General features: G+C 33.6%; 1 protein-coding gene and 1 long non-coding RNA gene across 3 annotated transcripts in view; one reads left to right on the forward strand and one right to left on the reverse strand.

Moving 5' to 3' along the window:
• The window catches only part of KCNH7 (potassium voltage-gated channel subfamily H member 7), a 210,725-nt gene that overhangs the window by 83,022 nt on the left and 108,123 nt on the right, over positions 1-19,580 (forward strand). The window lies entirely within an intron of this gene.
• Positions 786-19,580, reverse strand: part of LOC128790565 (uncharacterized) — a 58,202-nt gene continuing 39,407 nt past the window's right edge. The window contains exons 5-7 of one of the 2 annotated variants that reach the window (XR_008431800.1): positions 5,104-5,135; positions 3,433-3,518; positions 2,819-2,901 (exon numbers count right to left, since the gene is read on the reverse strand). This is a non-coding gene — a long non-coding RNA (uncharacterized LOC128790565). Of the gene's footprint in view, positions 874-2,818; positions 2,902-3,432; positions 3,519-5,103; positions 5,136-19,580 lie in introns of those variants that run through there. The other variant, XR_008431799.1, reaches the window with a different exon arrangement.

A 19,580-nucleotide genomic window follows, 5' to 3' on the forward strand; every position in this document is an offset into this window, starting at 1 on the left:
TTTCAAAGTGTATTTATCTATTTCTTTGTAAATCCTTTATGGGGTGGAGCTAACAGGGGACCTTCCAGACAAACATTGAACCCAATCCTTTTTCCAGTCCAGATTCCAAGTCCTTTTAGCCCCTATTATTTACACATGGAAGATTTGTGGGCTGAAAAGTGGATATATTGAGAAAGAAATGCCTAACTTATAATGGCAAACTAATTTCTCCATAGTACCCATACTTTAGTCTTTTTGCATCAGATGCAAAGTCTGTAGCTGCTGTGGCTTCTTAAAACACCAAAAGGCACTGTGTAGGTATTAAGTGCTATATTTTCATAAAGCTTTAATATTTATTTGACTTCCAGTGAATAAAAGTGCATATATTGTATATATGCCATGAGAAAGATGAAAAATTCATGCTTCTGATTGTAAAGAGCCAAAATATTTGGAGTCAATTATACTACCTGATACTTAATGGCTACCTATTGAAACATATTTTACAAGAAACACTGGTCTTAAATTTCCTATTTGACTATGTTTAAAATTCTAAGACTTCCACTCTTTCCACAATTGAAAGAGATGAAAATTGTACAAAAGACAATACTTTGATAAAATAATAATAAAAAAAAATTATTACCACTATTCTTTCTTTTAATCAAATATTTCTTATCTCAGCATTCCATTACTGTCCCATCTTATTATAAATAGTTGAACTAAAATGTACAAAGTAGAAAAACAAATTTATGGTTTTCTTATAAAGTATTTTTCATCTAATTTCAGGCCTCAAACATGTCATCTTCTTACTACTTATGCAGGTTTCCTCTTTGATTTCAGTAGGACTAAACTTCTGCAGGTGTCTCCAGAACCAGGTCTTACAAAGCAGTCAAGAAACTGTATAACAATAAATTTGTATCAGCTTTGTCATACAATAAGTAATTTTATGACGCTTAAAACACACATCTGTGACTACAAATACCTAATTTATGGTGAATACTTTATTCACTGCCAGCAGGTGTTCAGTCCATGCTTTATACATCTCCTTAGTCATAGAGGTTTCAGGGTTTAGTTTAATTTTCCATGACAGCTAATCTTTTCCATGGCTGACTACACAAGATTGCTATTACAATACTTCTTCACCTATTGCACTCTGTAATCAATAGTCTACTCTAACATTTATACTGTCAAATACCTTGGCTCGTTATTGTAACTTTCATATCACTTGTATGTCAACAACATGTACACGTGCATGTACAAACTAATGAAATGATACTTTTGGTAATCTCTAATCATTCAGTCTATTTAAATGATGCTTTGGAAGCACCTTTAAGAACTCATAAGTTCAGAAGGCCCTGGGGAATATACAAAATTCTTAAACTATAATGAGGAACCCTAGAGGAGCATTCCATGCAAAAAATACACTTTGCATACACTGCAATATATCAGATTCATAGCAAGCACCTTGAGGTCAGAAGCAAAGTGGGAAAACTGAAAATTTGAGTATTATGAACACAAAAGAAAAGTAAAAACCTTAGTAATGCATTAAAGAAATAGAACTACAGCCAAAACAAAAAGAATTTAATAACTTCCATATATTACAAAAATAGTTGTTGATCTGGTTGTCTTCCTTTTAAAGCCTTTAAGGAAAGCTTTAATTATTAAAAATGTTACAGGCTGAAGACAGAAATACCTCATTTTTTCCTTGTACATACAATTTTGAATAATTTCAAAAAAAATGTGCTAAGAACAATAACTCTGATCTACAAGGAATAAAATTATGAAATCTATTAGCACTGATTGCACAGAGTAAAAGTGGGAGAGGACATGCAAAAGTGAGCACTCAACTAATAGTATTATGCTTTTTCTCTAAAGTGAAGAGAAACTTTGCCCTATAGAATTTTTTGTATACTTCTCTTCAACCTTGTAGTATCCTAGATATCAAGATTATTACAAGCTTTTGTCATATATGCAACAGCTCTGATACACTTTAATGGTCTTTGAAAGATGCATAATTTAGATATGATACTGAAAGGTAAAGATGCACATAAAGCAAAAATGGATGAGCTAGACATTATGAAGGTGGAATGCAAGACTCAGCAAAGCAGGATATAATGAAGATCAGGAAAATTAACTGAAGGTTGAGCAAGCAGGGTGTTTGATTGACAGAGGAGACAGCAGCCTTCAATATACCAGTGGATTTGCAAGTGACAGACGCCTAGCAGAAGATGCAACAGATATCCTATGAGCTGACAGTATGATCCAGGTGAAATTTTCCACACTTCAATGGAGCATTTAATTCAGGCAATGCTCTCAGCAAAACAGAAGAAGAAAATCAGAAGGTAACTAAAATACAGGAAACTTAAGCACAAATAGAAGTGTTAACGAACTTATTTTCAGTGAATATTTTAGAATTTTTCTGTAGCCAATGGCAAATGAAGTTCAGAATGCACAGCATAAACATTTTATTTTGATACTAGGTAAATACATTTTGGAGTCACTGAATCTTCACTAAGTAAGAGATACGAAGACATCAGGCACAGATCAAGTTCTGTCCCTTATCATCACTGCTAAATGGAAATCTTTATTTAATCAAGACCTCTGCCAGTATAAGCCAGATTACCTCCACTGATAATAATGGCATTATAGTGATTTACTCATCAAGAGATTGATGCTTTGAGTATTTGAAAATACTAGAAAAAGCATGGAAATAAGCACGACTGAGTGGTTCCAAGACTTCCAGATCCCACATGTATGTCTGCAGATGCTCTGAGATTCTCTGTGCAGTGTAACAGGAGTGAGGAATTAAACAGTGAAGAACACAGAAGTAGTAGTTACATACCTCTGGTTGGTGCATATCCATTTTTAGGACTATATTTATTTCTCTTTTCAAATCATAACCAAATCAGCTGACAAGCCAGCTATCTGTCAAGAATACATACAGAGAGTGGTGAACACTGTGACATGCGTTTATGGAAATAGGATTAAGTTTCTGAACAGTCTGTAAGGCACACTCATTGTGGATTTTGCCAGCCAGGGCTTTCCACTTGGCATTGACTGCTTCTGTGTAGCTGGATTTTGTCTCATAGCATGACAGCCAAGCTCTGAGTGTTACTGAGCATAAGGAAACCATTGCAAATACTTTCAGTTTGTTGGTAAAGTCACAGAAGCCTGTACATTCTAAAACACTTAGGCACAGGACAGGATCTGCAGCCTCAGAAACAAGGCAGAACCTGCAATACAATTGGAATGGACCAAATGTTCATCAGCTGATAAAACCAGACAGCCTTTTGGCCAAATGTATAGGCAAGCAGAATATGTTTGTCAATATATAGTAGCAGCTAAAAGGCCAGAGAGGATGAATAGGAAAAAATTCCCTCCCCAAAAGTAAGAAAAAGAAAGTAGATGCATTTTTCTCAAATAAAAACGAACAGAACAAGCCTAGGCTTAACTCACAGTTCCCACTGATGATATCATGACAAAGGTCAGGAACCCATTCAGGAGCTATTTGGTTGCATTTCACTAGAACAGGAAAGGTGATGCTAAAAATAAAGTATCAGATCAATATAGATGTATCTTAATATCCCAGAAAGTGTGAATCACATTCAGATGCTTGAATGGGCTGGTAGAAATTGTAGTTAACAGTTGCCAAACTAAGTGTTTGAGGTTAAATGAAAGTCTAAAAATGGCAATAGAATCTACAGAGATTTGAAGTTATCCAGAGCAGAAATTTCAGCTCTAAGAATGCTAGTTTAAGCAGCATGAAGATTAAGCAGTTTATGCTTGTACAAAACTTAAAATAAATAATAAGCAATCTACTGTTTTACATGATTCTTATAGAAGGTGTAACAATGGATTTACAATCTGACCATAACATCATTTAAATCAAATTTTCAAAACCACATTTTTTTATATTTAGCCAAAAACTATTAAAAAAATACATAGATAAAAAACTAGTGATAGTTTAAATTATGTGCAATAATTTTTACTACATAGCACTCAAATCAATCATACTTTCCTAATCCTAATCCTCTGTTAATATCCTGAGCTAGGATAATTTCCTGGTCTCAGATTATGTGATAAAACACTAATTTCACCACCAAAACCAATAGTTTCCTAGCACTTCTTACAGAGAACTGTACTAGAAAAAATATGGGTAGCCCTTTATAAACACTGTTTTTAATATCTGATTTGTTAGCAATGACACTCTTAATATAGGTTTGCACTCAAAGTATTTTGTTAGTTTAGCCCCTAAAATTCAAGAAGATATGGAGAAGAAATCAGAAAACACGGTGGAAATCTCAAAATTCCTCACTGAAAACAACTTTATGAGAAATATTTTTATTATTTCCCTAACTAAGTTCTCTGACATTTCAAAATAATATCTTTTATATGGAAGTTAAGTAAAAAGGGGGTTTTTAATGTTTAAATATAAAGTGCAAAATTCCAGTCTTGTATTTTAAAGGAATTTTACCAGTATATTTAAAGTTCACAGAATGTAAAGTATGACAGAATAAAACCAAAATTGACATTTTTTGCAATTTGAAAGTTATTTTTAAAGTAATTTGTGAGTTTATTCCCCTTATCCATTTAAATAGTATGGCAGAGGGAATATATTTATCATACTGTGTGGTTCAGAAAAGATTGCTATTTGTACAGAAGTAATATCTGGCTGAGTAGCTAAGCACCTGAAACACTGCTGTGTTTATTATTTATTTTTTATAATCCTTTAAGGATGATCGTAATCATTCTTCAAAGAGAGTGATTAAGCAGAAGTACCATTCAAACATACAGGCAATCATAAGAGTAGGCTTTTTATTTCCTAATAATAGGCAAACTTGCTTTATTCCCAACTAACATTTTGGAAATTTATGTTTTCTACAAATAATTGCATTAATATAAGCCAGTACTGATATTTGGTTTCCGATAAGAACACAATATTATTCATTGTTCATTAATCTTTATTTGCTATTTGAAATTCATTATTCTCTAAAGCTAATGATTAATTTTGTTTAAGCAGGAAGGGAAGAAAGTAATACTATACAACATCATTCACTTATGAGAAATAAGAATTATTCAATAAGTTAAACAAGCAGTTCATCATCTATTAATTTAAAGATAATTTACCTGTCAATGCATGCATCTTCCAAGAAATAAAACTGAAATAAAAGTAAAATCATAAGTTCATGCACTAAAAAAAAAGGAAATTGATTCTTCTTCCTAGATCTGCTGTGATATCAACTGAGATGACAAGCTGAGAAAGTGGTTTCCATTCTAATTCCAAAATCTAGATAGTAGAAGAATAAAGAAGAAGTATTTTTAAAAAGTAAGTTTTTGAGGCATAAACAAAAGTAGGATGTTCCATAACTTTTTGAATTTGTTTTGAATAAACATTCCACATCCTGGAAAAAAAAAAAAAAAGAGAAAAAAAGGCAGGTTATTTAATTTGATGTCTTAATTTTCAGACATTGATCAAAAACTAGCATTTAAGTGTTTTAGTTATATTTTTTACTGCTTTACACGTTCAACAATCCTTTTATAGTTTATGCATATGTTTGTCTATACCAAGTCCTTTTCATCAAACCAAATTGGAAGCTAGAAGAAAGAAACACACAAAAAAAATTGTCTACTCAGAACTCCTCTGAGCCTTGCTACTCCCTCCACTCTTACTAAGTATTTTTACCTTACTTTCCCTGGTATTCATTAATTACTCAGCCAGTGCTGACTGGCCTCCATGGATCTTTTGCTTATGAATTAATAACAGACTCCCTGTGTGGAGTCATGATTGACTGTACATAAGAGTTCCATAAGCAGAGATAAATTAGACAATGACATTGCTTTGCTTTTGTCATACACCAATTGTTCAGGTCAGTTTATTTAGCTAAAAGCAAGAAGCAATTTCCACCAGCAAAAGTGCTGTAACTTTGACAAACAAATCGGAAGCCTGCAGGGGTAGGTAAAAGCAGAACATTCAACTGGCTCTGCAGGCCACTTGCTCAAACACCATATTCATCAGCTCTTAAGCTTCTGCTATACAAACACAATCTCTCATTGTTGAACTTTAATACGTGGGGTTTTTTGTGAGCTCTAGATCCTTAGCAAAAACTCTTTTCTTCAACATTTATACCTGACTGGAGAGAGTTTTACACTGCAGCACATCTTTTCTTTCATGTGTTTCCCCACTGGAGCAAGGGTCTTCCTGACTTCTAATGAGAACTGCATTTCAGAGTTTATCCATGTTATATTCTTTTATTTAGGATAACTCTGGACAACAAAAAGTCTTCTTAGTGGTTCCCATGACAATAACCTTTCAATTACTAATCCTGAACATATGGCTGGAGTAAAAGAATATTTCAGGGAGGTGCAACAGTACTTACAGGAAGTCAAGTTAACCTTAGGGACGGCTTACAAAGCCCTTTCAGTCAGTGGGATGACCCTTAGTTGGAGAGAAATTCAAGCAATTAGTGCAAACACTTCTCCCATTTGGTCTAGTTGAGAGATTTCAAAGGTATTTTCTACCTGAAAGAAATTGATGTTGGTTCCGTTGACTCCCTGAATGAATAGAGCAGAAAGTAAAGTGCTAGGAATTTTTGCAAAGAGGTGTGCCAAAAACACATTTCAGGAATGACTAATGCAATTTCTGTCACAGAAACATCCCCTGAAGATACAAGCAAATAATAGTTTGCAAAGAAAGGAAATTCCATGTATTAGAACAACTACTGTAGCTAGGGGAAAAAAAAGAGAAAAGTCTTTTGTGCACAAAATCTTTTAGAAGATGTAACTGATTCTGTTCTAAGTATGCAACAGGTCCTGGCCCTGTAATTCACTGGTCCATAAACCTATGACTCTTCAGTGTGTATGCCTAAAGAAAATGTTTCCTAAAGTTACTCCTTTCTCATTATCAATATTTCAGCTGCACACGGACTGCAAGGCTGAACTAGGCCTTTGTTAAAATACAACTAGTTAAGTTTGAAATAAAATATCTTGGGTTTTAGCCAAGAATTTTAGCAGACCAGTAACCTCAGTGATTCAGGCAACTAGCACTGATCAACCAGTTACATAAGCCTATCTTTATCTAAAGGATTTGATGATTTAATGTGTGGGTGAAAGGTGACCTGAAGCTGAATTTTCAAAAAAACCCAGTCCTCTTAAGAAAACATTTTATTGAAATTTTAAATGTGTATCATGGGAATATAAATACAATTACTCACAGATTACTTTCTAATTAATGATCAGCACTTGTAATTCACTGTGATATTGCTGTCAATAAAAATGCTTAGCATCTCAGACTTGGCTCTGAAGCAGTCCAAGCTCTGAAATGTTATTGAATTAAATTATTTTCCTGGATTTCTCATAATCATCCAAACTTCCATTGTGATGAAATACCTGAATACACAGCACATTCCTGCAATCAGCATTGCATTAAATCTTTCAAATAATGGACACAAAGGAACTGTATATAGAAAACTTAGGCCAAGAATACGGTAAATTGGGCTAATTAATTTAGTAATTATTAATTTATTCTTTTTTTCCTATTTTAAGAGGGAGCAGGCATAAAGAATAATATTGTTGGTCTATTTTTTTGTTGCAGAAATAAAACTGCAACCCATTTTTATTAAACAGGTCTGGAATCCCACTTGCAAAGGTGAATATAAGCAATACAAAGAATCATAGTGCATGACTTCCTGCAGAGCCAGAAAGTAGCAATGATGATGCAAAAGGCCCTTCCAAATCTGTCTTAAATGTGTTTATCTTAACTTATATATCTTAATGGCATAAAATTATATTTCATATATAATATATGAAAATAATCAAAAATAGTTAATAATGTGTAGTTATTAATATTAGTGTATATACATATAAAACATGAAATACTTTATCTTCTTGCTCTAATTTGCACATTGGTTGAAGAAAATGGAAGCTTCTTTTATTGTCTTTGAATGTGATATATCCACCCTTCATATAAACAGCTGGTGCCAGTGGTACAGGCTCGAGAGAGGCCTGGTAAGTTATATGTGCCTATTGCAGAATATTATCACATTGAATTTCTTTTATGCCTATGTATTAATCTATTCCGACATTTGTATTTAATCATCTCCTGCTCCAGACAGCAGAGATACTATGCATTATCCTCATGATTTAGGTAAAACAGAACTAATGACAGAAGGTCTGTGTTAGCATTCAAAGCCAGCACATGCCCTCACATATCAGTATCAGTTGCTTTTGCCTAACTTTCAACACAAACCCATCTATAGTTGAACTCTTGATAAGGTACCTGAATATAACCCCAATTGAATGGATCCCTCATCTACAAAGCATTAATGGGATTTAATATTTAGGAAAGTTATTTATTTTTATATGAGTCCTTTGAAGCTAATTTATCTACAAGAAAATTTTGAAAACTTTTTCCTATAAAATGTCAATTCCAAAGTTTTAAAAACAGAGATCTATACAGTTGTGTAGAATTGAAAAGAATGGTTGACCCTCTGACTGTAAATTATGTGACTATGTCTTTCTAAATCCACAGAAGTATAAAGTAATAAGTATAGAGTAAACTACTCCCAATTACTTCAGCAAGTACTGATGCAGAGGCCAGAGGTAATTTAAATGCCATTATTCATCCAAGAATAAATTGCAAAAAAGAGAAAATATTGCAGAGAACTACACAAAAGCTAAAGATCATCCTAGATGAAAACACAGAAAACACCAGATTTGTCAGCCTGAATATTGACTAATCATATTCCATCACATTAAGCTAACTCAAATGAGCTAGAATTGAAAAATACTTCCAGTGCTGACTATTAACACAAAGAATACAGATAAGTCCATTTTGAGCATTAATTTTGAGTAGCTTTTAAATATAATCAAATTTATGACACATGTAGTAAAATGTAATAATGGATTTGTCTTCCTGAAGGACAAAGCAAGTTGCCAGATTTGGGACAGTAGAGCTGAATAGAAATTAACTAATAAAATCTGGTATTTATTACTGCAATTGTCTTTGTTATAGTAGGTTTTTTCATATTCTGGAATAAAATTTTGAAGAATTTGCACTATATTCAATTGGAACACAGTGCCAAAATGGCTTTGCATTCAAGTTACCGTAAAGTGCATATAGAGACAAGATTTGTCAAAACATTTTGAAATCTGTGATTATATCTTTAATGCATGTCAAAGAGATATTGAACTATGACAAGCAAAGTGAAAAAACATGAGCTGTGTTTGATGTGCTAAAATGCTGCATACATATCTAAATAGATCTTAGTATTGAGCTGATTCTCTCCAAGACTATCACAATCAAATATTATGTAGATAGCAATTATAAAAATATCTCCAAAAATAAAATCAGAACACTGGGATTTAAAAGCATCTTCACTTTTTCTTCAGTCACAAATTTCCCCATCTAAGAAGAATAAAGTGAATTAAAGTTTCAGTTTACAGCATTAACTTGGAAACTTAGGGCATCATCTTCATAATTTAACATTTCCGTGCTCATAGTGTTGTCTTTTTAAGGTGACAAGATACAGTACCAGTGCCTGAATGCCTTGTCTTTTACATCTAGTCCTGAGACACAATTATGAATAGTATCCTCTAACCATTTTTAGAATGTACATTTGTCATTTTTGACTAATCCTTTTTATTCTCTTTTGTGGTCAGAAAGGTCACTACTGTGTGTGTAATGGTGTCTTTTAGTACCATCTACATAGAATGCAGTTGGAAGAGACATAGCTTTTTTTTTTTTCTGGGACTATAAAAGCACATCCAATTGCAAAGTTCTTTCTATGATGAAGAATTTAGACTGTTTACTACATACAAAGAGTGAACCAAGGATATCAATACATCACATAGCAGGAAAAAGGTTTATGTTTTATACAATATTTGCAAAAAAAAATTAAAAGTCTATAGGAGATCAGAGCCTTTGAGAATATAATTCTATTTTTTTAATGGAAAAAGCACAAAAAGAAAATTTAACTCAAGACTGACTTGCATATGAAAACTAATGATCAGAGTAGGAATATATTTATAAAGAGACATAGAAATAATCTTCAGCCAAGAGCATACTGAAGCTATATTCCTAAAGAGACCCTCCAGAAGAAATTGTAACTCTGATATCTTTGTTAGTCTCCAGAACCAAAGGGGTCTGCTTGCTTTGCCCCAGTATGGTAAAAACATGATATAAACTACTATATTCCTGAAGATTATGACTCTTAATATGCATAAATTGGGATAGACTGAACTGTGGACTGCTGTTTCATTACTATTTCAAAATATCTTCCTCATATTCTCTATTTCTGTATTTCTCTTGTATGCATCCTGGTGTAGTTTTACATCATGAGTTCTTGAGGGCAGTCCTCAGCCACAAAACGAATTTTTAAGCTCTTGTAGCTGGTGGGAAATAAATCAGAATAGCAGGGAAGCTATAGGTTTCCTCTTGTACAAGAAATTTTTGCATATCATAAAAGCCAGGTGAGTACTCAACCTACATGAATTCAAAATAAAACACATGAATACACCATTCCAAGAGCAAATATTCCCTATTGTACATTTGACTTCGAACATTCAGCTGGTTTTTCACAGAATACAGATTATAAACTCTGTTTTGAAGTTTAAAGAAGAAATTTAGTTCTGAAGGTATTTTTTGTGCTGGGATGTTGTTGATGAATATACACTGCACTGAATTTCTGTAGTAATTTTGGATTTCTGACTAGTAGTTCATTTTGGATCACTTCACTGAAGCCAGGCTTCACAGATAATAGACACAAGACTTTCTTTAGAACTAAGACACTTCCTAATAACTGTTAGCATGAAAATTTTCATTGAAGAAAACCTTAATTCAAAATTTCATTTCATTCTACTTTTCATTTCATTATACTGACATTTCATTGTATTTTACTTTACTAAATCGCCATATATGTGTTTCTTACACACTCATCAATCTTTCAAGGACTACCAGAAGGCATTTAGTTCTGGGTCTTTTTTAATTCTGCGACTTTAGCCAAAAGAAGAGAATAACATCAGAAACCAAGATGAATTTTTTTCTTAAATCAAATATTTTAAAAAGCCTAACAGTATTGCAAAGAGAAGTCTAGTCCCACTGATAGAAGCATCAAAATTTCTTCTTACCCAAATGAAACCAGAATTTTGTGTTTTCTATCCTGTATACTCCATTTTTTTACCTTATTAGTCAAATACATAAAAAACATAATTGATTATCTATTAATGTCTCTTCAAGGTATAAATGGGAATACAACAGATAGTTGTATATCCAAAAAACTTATACACCTGATTCCTTAATGAACAAGACCTACTCAACCTTCCTGGGACAAATATTTCCTTCACAATTTGTATTGATCTTGCATAAAGTTAGTCAGAATTATGAAAAATTTGGGCAGAATTATTTGCTCAAGCTTGTCTACAGCATTGCTGGAGAATCTGTAACTAAAACAAAGAAGTATCCTGTTAGGTCCTTGATGTATCCTTCAGGAATTTTGGGAAAAATTATATGCAAATCTCATTTTAAAAATAAGATTCTTTAGGGAATTATGTAACTGATTATTCTTATTATCAATTGGAAGAGTAGTCAGACTTATCTCTATTGATCTTCAGGAAACAGACAACTTTGATTAATATATCACTGTCTCTTGGAGAAGCTGGGGTCTCGATCCTGCCACAAAGGATGTTTTATGTTAGTTTAATTGCTTAAATACTGCTTTTATATATATTAATATTAATTTGCCATGGAACTTTCAAGCTGATTGGACAAAAATTTCTTTCCAAACAAATCTGCATGTGGTTAGATCATGAAAATGTTTAATCACCTCTAAGTGTTTTCATTTCAAACTGTGCTAGAATCTGGCCATAATTGTTACATGATTCTCCTTAAGTTATAATTGGATCTCTGTACTGAGGCTGACTGAAACTATTTGAGAACTATTGTAAATTATTAAAGGAAGGAGCTGCCAAAGAATACACAAACCAGGCTGGCCATAGAGGCAAATCCTCAGGCTTTGAAGATGGCCGTACTTGTCAGCTGAATCCCAGAAGTCATATATTTTTAATGGAAATGCAAAATTCTTTTGTGTATGGGGTCTGGAAAGTGTAGTGTCTGCCTATCTTATATTCAAGTAATATCTTTTCCAATGAAAGATATTTTGCTTTGACAAGAGAAGCATTTTCAGAAGACAGAGCATATCTTTTTAGTAGTCAAGTCTGTATTTTCATTTTCCATTTCCATATATTTTTCACAGGTAAATATACGTGAGCCACTGCAGCCACTCTGCAGTGTATTGTAAAAATGGTTTTATTCTTATAAAATATCCAATCAAAACAAAATTCAGATTTTTAATCTGGTTTTGAGCCTTTGAAAGACAACAAGAGTTTAATCCTAATTTGTAATTAATTAAATAATATTATAATTTATTTTTTCTAAATTTATAACTCTGGATCCAGAACCTGGCTTGGGACTATCTTCAACTTCTTTTCTATCAAATTACTGTCAAAATGCTGGATGAAAGAGCTGTGATTTAAGAGGGGTGATTTTACCTAGAAAATTTTGCAATAATTTTAAAGCAAATATATTCTGTACTGACTCACTGTTAGAAGTTGTAAAAATTGTCACAAAATTATAACCACGTGATGAAGCTACTGATAGGAAAGTGATAATTTGTATTCAACTCTTACCGTAGATCTTTGTTTCCTCTTCCTTCTAAAGTTTTAAACAGTTATGGAAATATGACACATTTACAGCAAGCAAGCTTGACACATAGGTCAAGTCAGCCCTAGAGGCAAGTATATGTTGCTGCTTATAATGTACTAAATCTATGAAAGCAAATATGTTTGAAGCCTTTTTGATAATTAATGCTTCTTGCCTTTCTAAATTAGAACGATGCTGCATAGCTGAAGGAGAGTGATATTCATTTACTGTAGAGAATATGCAAAAAATTATACACCCAAGCAGGCAAATACCATTTTGGGAGAAGCAGCAAAATAGGCGCTTATGTGAAAATGCCTTCTTAAATCCAAGAAATGTATTGAATATGAGATGAGGAGTGGATTCCTTTTAGAAAGACATTTACCATATCTACTTGATAACAAAGTAACCTTTTCCATAGCTGCAACCTTTTTCTTTAATGAGCAGAATAGGGAGTCCAAGGACCTAAAGCTTTTTATGAAGGCATGTCCAGTAAAACACTATATATAGGTCTGATTATTGAGGAGTAAAGGTCAGGCTTTGAACTACCTTTTGGCTTTCCTCCCAAAGCTAAAAATACAACCAACCCCAAGTGACAGAATAGATTTTCAATCATGATACTCATTTATGTCTTGTGAACCTGTGATTTTTCCTTCAAATCAATAAATCTTTATTTGGCATCCTAACATTAGAGAACAAAATGTATATTTACTGGAAAATAATTCTGTTCAAATGCTTACCTAAAAGTGTCAATCAGATACATTCAAACTAGCATCAAGATAACACACATACAGGTGCATGAGTCTATTTCTCTGCAGAATGACCTTCCAAGCTTCACTTAACATTACTGGTAATTTAGGATATGACAGAATTACTCCAATGACACATAGGTACTGTTACAGTTCTTGACAAATTTTCCGTAGAGGACATAGCTAATGGTCAATGACTCTCTATCCCTTTCCCACTAGCAACTTCTGCTGGCAAATATTCTTAATGCATAATGCAAAATTCTACAGAAACAATATATTTTTAAATTTGGCAGTACTATTTGTGAATGATTTGTTAATAATTTTGACTGCAGAAGTTCTCAAGTACTCAGTTATGCACTTGTTCAAAGATTATTTTATACAATTATCTCCATATTCCTATACAATTATCTCCATATTCCATAGGTATGATTATGTGACTAAGAAACCATTTTTTAAGTAAAAATGGCACTTCAAATTTGTGAAGATGTGACTGTTTTTATATTCTAAGGAAAAATAGATCTAAAATAAATAAATAAATTTATATATTTGAAAATTTCTAGTCATATCCACTTTGGTGATCCCACTAATCAGGACCTTCATACCATATTATCTTACAGTTCCACAGGTGCAGACAGGACCAGCTCACATCCCTTTATTCCCTTCTAAATGGTGCCATGGTTTTAGCTACTCTTATGCCTTTATTTGTATAGAGGGAATTTGTGGACTTAGAGAGGCTGCTCTTCTAATTATGTATAAACTGAAACTTCTAAATAACAGCAGATTTTCCATTGTACTCCCAAAGATGGTAGACATGGAATGAACTTACTTCTCAATTTTTCAATTATTCTTATTTTTTAGTCAAATTGTTGCAGCAGGAAAGAATACTCCAGTTGAGCAGTAATGACAGATATAATGTAATGCAGATATATTAATTATCATTGAGACATTGATGAAGAGGTAGGTGGAAACAACCATTCACTTGGTATTAATACTATTGCAAAGGATAAAAACAATCCTGCTACTTTATAAAAAGTGTTGGAAGGGATGGGAAAGCTAACTGAAATGCAGATTTTAGAAGGTATTTCAGTTGCAACAGGAATGTTAAGGCTGAAAGAACTTTTATACCACTAGTGGCACGACTCAGGGAATGGAGGAAGCTGAGTCAGGGAGGTTTAGGTTGGGTATCAGGAAAAGGTTTCACCCAGAGCATGGCTGGGCACTGGAACAGACTCCCCAGGGAAGTGGACACAGTACCAAGCCTGACAGAGCTCGAGAATCCTTTGGACAATGCTCTTAGGCACATGGTATGGATCTTGGTGTGTCCTGCACAGGCCCAGGAGTTGAACTCGATGATCCTGATGGCCCCCTTCAGCTCCCTTCCTTATTCTGTGATTCTATGATTCCTTGAAGTCCAACCTGCTTCTATTGCAGAGAATCACACCAAATAAGCTGTTTACTAAACTTTCATAATTTCAGCTTAAACAAAATTAGGGGTTTTGGATCAACTGCTTGAAAGACTGCTTCAGAATTTGATTGTTGCTATATTTATGTACATTTATTTAGTTTTCAGATGTGTTGTGTACCTGAGTTGTTAATAACCCTTTTGCTGTTGATGTTGACTTTGGCTCAAATATTTCTTATCTCTTGACCATTGTGCTTCCATATAGGACTTGTCTGCCTTCTTAATGCCTTCTTGTCTGCCTCCTTAAGGCTAAGGCTACATAACACCTTTTCTTAGTAAGATAAGCCTCTCATTCTCTTGCCTACCTTTCTCTGCATCTATGCTGATTTCTGTTTCATTTTCCTGAGCTAGAATGTCCAGAATGGTATTTAGCATTTCATAGTGTCAAGAGTGCCTTGTAAGTGAAACACATTTTAGGATCTCATTTGTCTATTATACAGCTTGTTTCCTAGTTAGCTGCTAGATTTGCATATCACCATCTTTAGTTATGTTGGAAGATATTACGCATACTGGACAACTTGAGCAACACTACTTTATGGGACTAAAAGTTATTCCAAGGTTACAAAATCATTTCCAAACACCACTTATTCCACAGACTAGTATTGCACCAGTATGCATTTGTGAATAGTTCTCCAGTGCCATTTAGATACCTACTTGATGGGGTTTTAGTAATCATAGTACTCCTCTTTACACTGTCATATCTATTTCATTGATCAATGCAGGAAGCTTCATAAATGTAGATAACATATTTTCCAGACATTTTGTAATTAGCATTGCAAGATGAGCCATCATAATTGCTTCCTTGACAGCAGTTTCTCATAACTTATAATGTCTTGATATATAATGCATATCCTGTAATACATTTCAACTAATCTGTAACTATTACAGTCAATCATCTTGAAATAGTGTCACAGTGTGAGTTGCTTTTAAGTCTAAAATAAGTGTTCTATTTGAAAATTGTGTTGTATTACAGTAGGCAGCATTGTTTTACAACCAGGCCTGCATAAACCTTGTGGGTATCAATGAAAGCAATCAAAGACTAATTCAAAATTTACACCTTTCTGCTGTTAGTGAAATATGACTGATGTCAACAACTGTGTTACAAAATGAAAGTTTTGCATATGCCTAGAAAGCAGTGAGTTCTAACATGTGTTAATATTATCATTTAAAGAATAATCCACACTGCCTTTGCAAACAAAAGGTAATCACCTTATAGGAACAACTGATACACAGCTGAGGCAAAACTTAAGCTTCTTAAAACTTAAGGAGTTTCTGATATTGCCACAGAAATGCTCAGTGCTGGCAAAGGAAATTGACCCAGTATAATCTATTTAATAAGGTAATTAGGACTAGCTGTTTCTGAAAATATATCTTTAACCATAAACAGCTTGTTAGTCATATTGAGACAAAGAGCCTTGTACTCAGTCTGCTTCAAGTGCTTATTCTTGACCCCAGGTTTCCTGCTTACACAGTGGGATGCGCATCTCTCTAGTGATCTGGAATAGGGAGGGGAATTGAGTTAATACTAGCCAGCCAAAAACCAGTTTAATTTTAGTTCACTATGGTTTCACAGTCACGCAATCATCTGTGTTTGCATGAAGAAAGGAGCTGAATGAAGTGGAAATGAGCAGCCCGAGACTGGCCAGGACTGCTTCTCTTTGCAGAAATACTGGCTTACATTGATATAAAACGTCTGCAAAATTTAGCCTTTAGCTGCACTGCCCAAAACTTCTATTCATGTAGATAGTGACTAATGCTTGAAATTGTTAACACTGTAAAGTTATGCCAAAAGTATTTATGGAAAATCTATTAATAAAGAAGATACTTCTTCTAAAGATGAACAATGATTACCTACCAGCGATTTCTAAACACGTACTCATGTATAATGACTGTATACATTTGTGAGTAAATTTGACTACTGGGTATTTCTATGCTTTGTCAGTATATAATAATAGATTGTGGATACAAGCAACCTGAAGCTTCTCTCATCCTTCTTTCACTGTCACCTGTCTGCCTACTCTTGAATGACTGCAATTTGTACTGGCTATGCTGGGTACTGGTTTCACTCATCTGTATTTAGAATCCTTCCTCCACTTTCAAATGTAGTAGAGACGAACAGAATATCTGAGCAGCCCTGGCATCTTGTAGTACAAAACTGAGATGAAAACATATTTTAAAGAAAGCACAGATTACACTAGATTGAAAAAAATACAAAACTAGGCTAAGGTGTGGAGGCAACAGCATGAAATAAAAGTGTTAACTAGGGAATAAAATCCTGGTTTAAAAAATGCTTACAGTCTCCTTTTGTGTATGTCTGTACATCTGTCTTACAGACATCTCTCTCCCTCTTATCCCTGCAACATCAGCTTCATCAGTGGCTTCATCATTTTTTCTCTGAAAATTCCCACCAACCTAACACCTTGTCAGCTTTAGCTGGTGTTGCAATTGTAGCCATGTGGTTTCTCAATTTGCTATATAGAGTAATTCTGAGCACTGAGATAAATCACAGTGAAAAGATGTAGGCTGCTGGTCTTCTGTAGCATCTCATTGACGGAGATGCTCCAGCATTAGAGCAAAGGCTCAACAGTTAGGAAAAAAAAGTTGAAGAAATATCTTTTTCCCTTTCTTTCATGTGATTTGGATTATTTTTAGGTTTTTTTCCCTTTCTTTCATGTGATTTGGATTATTTTTAGGTTTGGGCAAAAAAAATCATTCATTTCCATTCCAGATAGAATATTACTTTACTTCATATTAGAATAACAACAACAACATTACAACTACTTCCAATGACTTTATTCCTTCTTGAACAATATCTGCTGTGTTTATTTTGGAATAACAATTAATATATTTGAATTGGGTAGTTATTTTTGTTATCCTTCATTTGATGAGAAAATAATTGCTCTTACCATGTTTTTGTACAACATTGAAATAAAATAAAGTCCATTTACATTAATTTTCTGGTGGCAAGAATTTAATTCTTTTGTTCAGTATTGTGCTGGATTTCGTAAACCTCCTTCCCCCAAGCATCTTTCTAATTGCTTTCTGCTGAAAATATTTTTAGTTTTATTTGAACATGTTATAGCCAATAGTCTGTATATAAAATTAGGTAATCTTTTGGTTAATAATACCATATTACAATAGCTCATTAACACTAGTAGATAGTAAAAGAAGTCTAGTGCAAATGTGGCATTTAATTTGTTAGCATGATTGAGTATGTGTTTTTACTGAAGGAGTATACTAGTAAGCAGGAAAATTTGTAAATATATAGTAGTTTGGTGTCTAATTTTTTCAGCTTCTGTAGCAAAATAGTTGAAGTTCAGACACCTAATTTCCATTTTAGAAATTTAATTCCTCCTTCAATATGCTTTTGGAGTTGTATTTAGATATCAGGTTAGGTGTGAAGGTTGACAGCGACAGGTAGATGCAAAATGAGATTTTCTTGCATCTTGCAGATCCAAAGGTTTATGAGTAGATATATGGATAGCCTAAAAGGATTATAAATGCCTTTTAATTTACTAACACTACTAGAATGGATTTTTAAAAATCTTTCTTTACAGGCTTTTAAAGAAATAAACTATGTAAACTAAGTCAGATATAGTCCATAAAAGTGCAAAGTGTTATTTACAAGCAGCAGCTACCAGATGCAAGCAGCTAATGATGATGGAATTAAAAATCTTTTCTGCTGAAAAAAACATAGCTGTCTAGCTAGACTTCGTCCATGATCTGTACTTTAGGGACTAAAGGCAATTGCTTTGGTAAAAGCTACTTGTATATTTTAACAATATTACAAAACAAATATTTAGCAAGTGCTTATTACTTTCTCAAATATTGTAATCAAAACAAGGTAATGCAAAGATATATTTACAGGAAAACATACATTGGAAGGCAATTCTGATATGTACAAAACTGAACAGAAAAGATTGTTACCTATGCCATACAAAGTCTTTGTGTAATGCAACTCTTTTAGAGTTACTGCAAGTCTGAGGTGTTCCAGGTGTAGACAGAACAACTAGCAGTGGAGCCTTTTCCACATAAAACTACATTTTAATTTTATTCTTACTATATTAGTAGCAATTTAAATTTAGGCTGTAATTGAGGCAGTCAGTCAGGGCACTACCAGTCATGGGTGAAAAGTAACATAGTCTCCTTGATCTGTGGAAGCAAAAGTGTTGGTATGGAAGTAGAGCATGATACTGCATAGCTGTGTCTCATCCCAAAATACATGAAAAGGTTTCAGTCAAGTTAAGTATCTGCCTAGAAAGTCAGCAGTAATAGCAAATAAATTTTAGAAATGTTTTCAAGCCAAGTTCTGCTGTGGCTTAAACACATAGAGTTCAAAAAGAGGAGTCAAATTGCATATTCCAGTTTACACAGTAGTTACAGAGATGCTAAGCTGTGGTGAGCCTGCACCACATCCCACGTTGCATGGGAATGCTGCTGTTGGCACCCTAACCACTGAAGCACCACAAGGCTACCAGGCAACTCCTTTTAGCCATGCCAGAATCTTTTGGATATATACTCAGATTTGTGTTGCTAAGCACTCAGCATAGCTCAGACTCATATAAGTCATGACTGATATTTTAAATAATCACCTGAGACATGATGCTATGTCAAAACCATCCAACATAAATATTTGATAAGTAGAGAACTTCTATAGTTCTATGTAAAAATGACTCCGCACAAAAAAAAAAAAAAAAACAAC

The sequence above is a fragment of the Vidua chalybeata genome, chromosome 7 (assembly GCF_026979565.1).
Source record: "Vidua chalybeata isolate OUT-0048 chromosome 7, bVidCha1 merged haplotype, whole genome shotgun sequence".
Taxonomy (NCBI): domain Eukaryota; kingdom Metazoa; phylum Chordata; class Aves; order Passeriformes; family Viduidae; genus Vidua; species Vidua chalybeata.